The sequence below is a fragment of the Citrus clementina genome, unplaced genomic scaffold (genome assembly GCF_000493195.1).
Source record: "Citrus clementina cultivar Clemenules unplaced genomic scaffold, Citrus_clementina_v1.0 scaffold_9, whole genome shotgun sequence".
In the NCBI taxonomy this organism is placed as follows: domain Eukaryota; kingdom Viridiplantae; phylum Streptophyta; class Magnoliopsida; order Sapindales; family Rutaceae; genus Citrus; species Citrus x clementina.
The window spans coordinates 21310981-21316485 of record NW_006261964.1 but is presented as its reverse complement, the minus strand read 5'-3'; positions in this window follow the sequence as shown (position 1 = coordinate 21316485).

Genomic DNA, 5505 nt, shown 5'->3' with positions numbered 1-5505 from the left:
ATGACATGTCAGTCATTTGAGATTGAGTTCATATTACATCAATCTCCACCTTGAACTCAATACTTTAGTTGCTCCTTGAAGTTTTCTTCCTCTTTATTTGCAATTTCTTAAAACTTCCTGTTAAATTCATGTAGAGAATGGTATAACATTGGTTAGCATGTCAAATGGATTCTCCTCTATGTGTATCTTCAGCAATTTCACAACCTTTCAAGAGACTAAGTTTTACAAAATGCAGCTTTGCATCAATATGTCTAGTCTTTTCATGATGTGTCTGATTCTTGCTAAGATGTATTGCGCTTTGGCTATCATAATACATTGTACTAACCTATGTTTTGATCCTAATTCATTAATCATTCATCTGAACAAAATGGCTTCCTTAATAGCTATTACAACCGCTGTGTATTCAGTTTGTTGTAGATAAAGGAACAACACTCTACAATGTTGCTTTCCAATTAACAGTACAACCCCTTAAAATGAACAAATACCCTATTATATACCTTTTTTTATCAAGATCCCTAGCAGAATTAGAATCCACATAGCCAACAATGTATGATCTTCTTTATTTGACCCATCATAAACCAAGCACAATCCAAAGTGCCCTTCAGGTATCTCATTATCTACTAAACAGCTCTCCAATGATCAATAGCGGGATTTATCATGAATCCATTTACCATATTTATAGCATGTGAGATTTCTGGTCTGTAAGTAGCATAACATATATAAGGCCAATAACATTTGAATAAGGGAGTTATGTTATTTTTAATTGTGCTTAATCATTCTCTGGACATTGTATAGCAGACAACAGACAACTTAAAATAATTTGCAAATAGTGTCTAAACTGGTTTGCAATAATACATACCACCATTTTCTCTGAGTCAGAAACATAATCTTCCCCATTGTCATTATATCTCTAATTATTTCCATTCAAAGAATCTTCTTTGCAGTCCAGGGCCCTTCATTTCAAACTTACTCCTCATAAAACCCTTTAAATGTTCAATCGTTTCTCAGTTATCATATGCAATCAATATATCATCAACATATAACAAGAGATATATCATCTTCCCTTCACTTATCCTTTTGAAGTACATGCAACAATCATAACTAAACTTGCTACAAGTATATTTTATCATGAAGATGCCAAATCTTAAATACCATTGCCTAGGTGATTGTTTTAAATCATACAGAGACTTTATAAGCAAACACACATGATCGTCTCTTTCAAGTATCACATACCCTTCAGGTTGTTGCATTATAATTTCTTCTTGCAATTCACCATGTAGAAAAGTTGATTTAGCATCCATTTGTTCAAGGTACATGTCTTGAACTACAATAAGTGCAAGGATGATTATGAAGAAAGCATGCTTTACTATTAGAGAAAAAACTTCATTAAATACAATTCCTTCTCTCTGTGTAAAATCTCTTGCCATTAATCTAGCTTTAAACATTCTTGGTTTAGCACCAAGTATCCCCTCTTTTATTATGAAAATCTATTTCCAGCTTGCTATATTCTTTTTTTCTGGTTTCTCAATCAATTTCCAAATTTCATTCTTAATAACGGATGTTATTCTGCATCTATTGTTTTTTGCCAATGCAGCTTATTCTAACTTGTAATTGCTTCTTGATAAGTCCTTAGTTCATCATCATTAATCTCCTATGCAGCTATCCGTGCATATAGAATCAGATCTACCTCTGCATATATCCTTGGTAGTCTAATTGCTCTTCTTTTTTCTATTTCTAGCCAACTAATAAGTGTCACTATCACTTTCTGTTGTCTTAACTTCTTGTTCAGCCTCAAGTTCATCAGTAACACTTTCTATTTTTTTCAATAAATATTTGGTTAGACTTTTCTTTGTTCATAAAACTTCACCTCAAACTAAATTGTTTTAGGTTCCTCTTCAGTTTTTTGTACTTCGTTTACAGAGTTTCTTGGCTGTTTCAGAAATTTAGCTTCATTGAAGATTACAAATGTGTTGATTATGGAATGAGGTGGTTTTAATTCAACACATCATACTCATAGCCTTTAACATCTTCAGGATAATCTAGAAATCTACAGTTCAATACCCTTGGTTCTACCGTACATTTTTGGACATGTGCATATGCCAAACAACTAAAAATTCTAAGTTGACAATAGTCAACATGTTTCCTGACCACAAATCCACTAGTGTTTTATAGCTCATAGCTTTAGATGGGCTTTTATTTACCAAGTAGCAAGCAGTGTTCAAAGCTTCTGCCTAAAGAGTTTTTGGCAACATTGAGTTGATTAGCATACACCTCACTTTGTCCATCAATGTTCTATTCATCCTCTCAGCAAGTGCATTTTGTTGAGGTGTATTAATCATTGTCTTATGCTTTAAAATGCCATTCTTTTCACAATAATCTTTAAATAGCTTGTCACAAAACTACAAATCATTGTTTGTTCTAAGTGCTTTCACTTCCAAATATATATAATTTTCAACTAAGATTTTCTATCATTTAAACCTTTCAAGAACCTCATCCTCATTCTTCAGAACATAAACCTAAACTATCCTAGAGTAATCGTCAATAAAAGACACAAAATACCTACAACCACCTAGATATGTAACATGGGTAGGCCTCACAAATTAGAGTGTGTATATCTTAATTTGTCTTTGGTAGTATTAACTATCTTTTCAAACTTTAACCTAGAAAGCATGCTTAGAATACAGTCTTCATAGAATCCCAAAGAGCATATCTTATCATTTCCAAACACTCCTTGCTTTTGAAGCTCTTATAAGCATCTTTCACTTCTATGCCCCAACCTCAAATGCCACAAGTTAGATCTATTCTCTCTATTGTCAGTTAAGCTTGCCTTCCTCATAGTTGTTTATCCATTTTACATATACAAATAATTAACTTTTGTACCTTTCATGATCACCATTGAGCCTTTAAATTTAATAACCCTAAAAAAACCTCTTTTATCCTTAACTATACAACACATTTGATCTAGCATGCCAATATAAATTAGGTTCTTTTTTTGGTTCAGGAACATACCTAACTTGTGTTAGTTCTCTAATTACACCATCAAATATCTTAAGGCAAACAATTCCAATACCAACTACCTTACATAGTGAGTTCTTTCCCATTAATTCTATACAACCATCACATGACTGATATGAAGTAAAATAGCTTCTATTTAGACATATGTGAAAGGTAAGGCTCGAGTTAAGAACCCATTGATCTTGATACTTTTGTTTTGAGGTAATGAGTACTCTAGCAGCTTCAAAATTAACTTCTTCTATGGGCCTGTATATCTAGACTTATCGTTTGAGCCTTTAACCTTGGTCGTTATCTCAGGGCAATCTCTTTAAAATGCTCTCCTTGTGGCGATGAAAACACTTTAAGTGCTTTTGTCTTGACTTTGATCTTCATTGTTTCTTTTTTTGTTTTCCCTCTTCTTAAGGCTACTTCTTACCATTAATCCTTCATTGAATTCTTATAGCTCTCTTGCTTGTCTTTCAGCTTCTTAGTTCTAAAGGCTAACTTAACCTTTTCCAAGGAAAGAGTTTGTCTCCTATAAAGAAAGCATCCACAAAATGCTCATATAATTTTAGTAAAAAGCTTATCAATAAGACTCCCATCACTCAACCCCTCATCAATTGTGTCCAGGTCATCACAGAACTTATTAAATTCATCAATATGATCATCAAGTGATGACCCTTCAACCATCTTCAAAGAAAATATTTTCTTCTTCATGTAGAGTTGATTAACAAGAGATTTGTTATGCACATTGCTTTAGTTTAGTCCAGAGCCTAGCAACAAACTTTTCTTTAGCAACTTCTCTTATTTTCTTCTATTCTTGCCATTTTGTCAATCTCAACTACCTGCTCTGGTGTTTTTTTTAGGATGAAGCCTCTTTTCCTTTAGCCTTGGTAGTTGGTTTATGGCATGCCCTAGACCTTGAGTGATTAAAAGAGCCTTCATCTTGATCTTTAACCTATTGAAATCATTTTGACCTCTAAACTTCTTCATATCTACCTTGGTTGCCATTTATTGAATCTTAAAGTAAAATCAAAGGCTCTAATACAATTTGTTAAGAATTTGACCCTTATGAACTGGATCAAGTCCACCCCTGAGGCTAATTTTAGACTCAAAATATAGAACTATAAATCCAAGAAACTCACAAACTCAACACTCGATCAAAATCATAAACAAAGAAACAAAAAACACACACAAGATTTAAGTGGTTCAACACTTGTTTCAAATGCCTACATCCATTGAGAAAACCAACCGCAAGCTTTCACTATATTGAATTCAAAAGGTTACAAAAATTACACAGAGATTACAAAGAGTGCAAGAACAAACTCTCCCTTTTCTTAATTCACTCTGATCTCTTGATTGAATGATGCAAAGAACATGCTAGAAGCAGCTTATATACTCAGTTTCTGAGTTTGGTACATGTTAGCTAGATTTCCAACCAAAATCAACTAACTTAACAACTTCATCACATGCCTAACATACGCTAAATTTCGTTGTTTAGATTAGCTTGATTTTGCCATGTGTCATGTGTTAAACATGTGACTTACATAAGAGCTTCAAACAACATATTCAACAATGTAAGTTTTGCTCTATAGCTCCAGCAACGACCCGTCAAACAAGCATGAGCCCTCAAAATGATATGTCAGTCATTTGAGATTGAGTTCATATTACATCACCAAGAATATTGATATCTATGTTCTTGTATATTATCATCAATTAGTGGAAAATCTCATAATTTAGGTTGACGTGGTCCTATTTTGATGTGCACCCTTTGAATTTCATCAAGTTGATTAATAGGGTAAGTCCTTATTTGACAATGTAATCCAGGATCATGTTCTTTATAAGTATTCTAGTTTCTTCAATTTTTAACTTCAACCGTTTGAGACTTAGAAGGATGTCGTTTATTGGAAGAGCATCAATTTGAGACTAATCGTTGACCATTGCCTATTTTCTTAAAAATTTAAAGTAAATTTTTTTCTTGGCTTGGCTGACTAGTTGTTGACATTGTATCCTGTAATTATAATAAATTAGAGAATTATTTTTACTTTATTAAAAAATTAATGAAATAATAAATAATAAATTAACTTGACAAGAGTCAAGAAACTATTTTCAATTATCACAACTTTTATGAATATCATAATATCTGCAAGTGTGTAGTGTGAAAAAAGAAAAAAAAAGGACTTTTAACAATATATAGTAGAGCATCTGCCATAAGCATCAAAGCACCAATAATGTGCTATTAATAATTTAGAAAAAAAATAAACAAATATCACAAAAAAAAACTTTAAAGAAAAATTCTTTGATGTTGTGATTAAAATTATGGCATCAATGTCGTGATAAACATAAATTTTACAAATTACACATAAAACTAGTAAATGGAAGATAAAATAAGTCAGTTAATATAAGAGTGGTAAATTGGTATTTTAAATTTGTAAAAAAATAAATATTTGTAAATTAACATAAAACTTGTAAATCAACATTAAACTTTCATTTAAAAATATTTTATTTTAT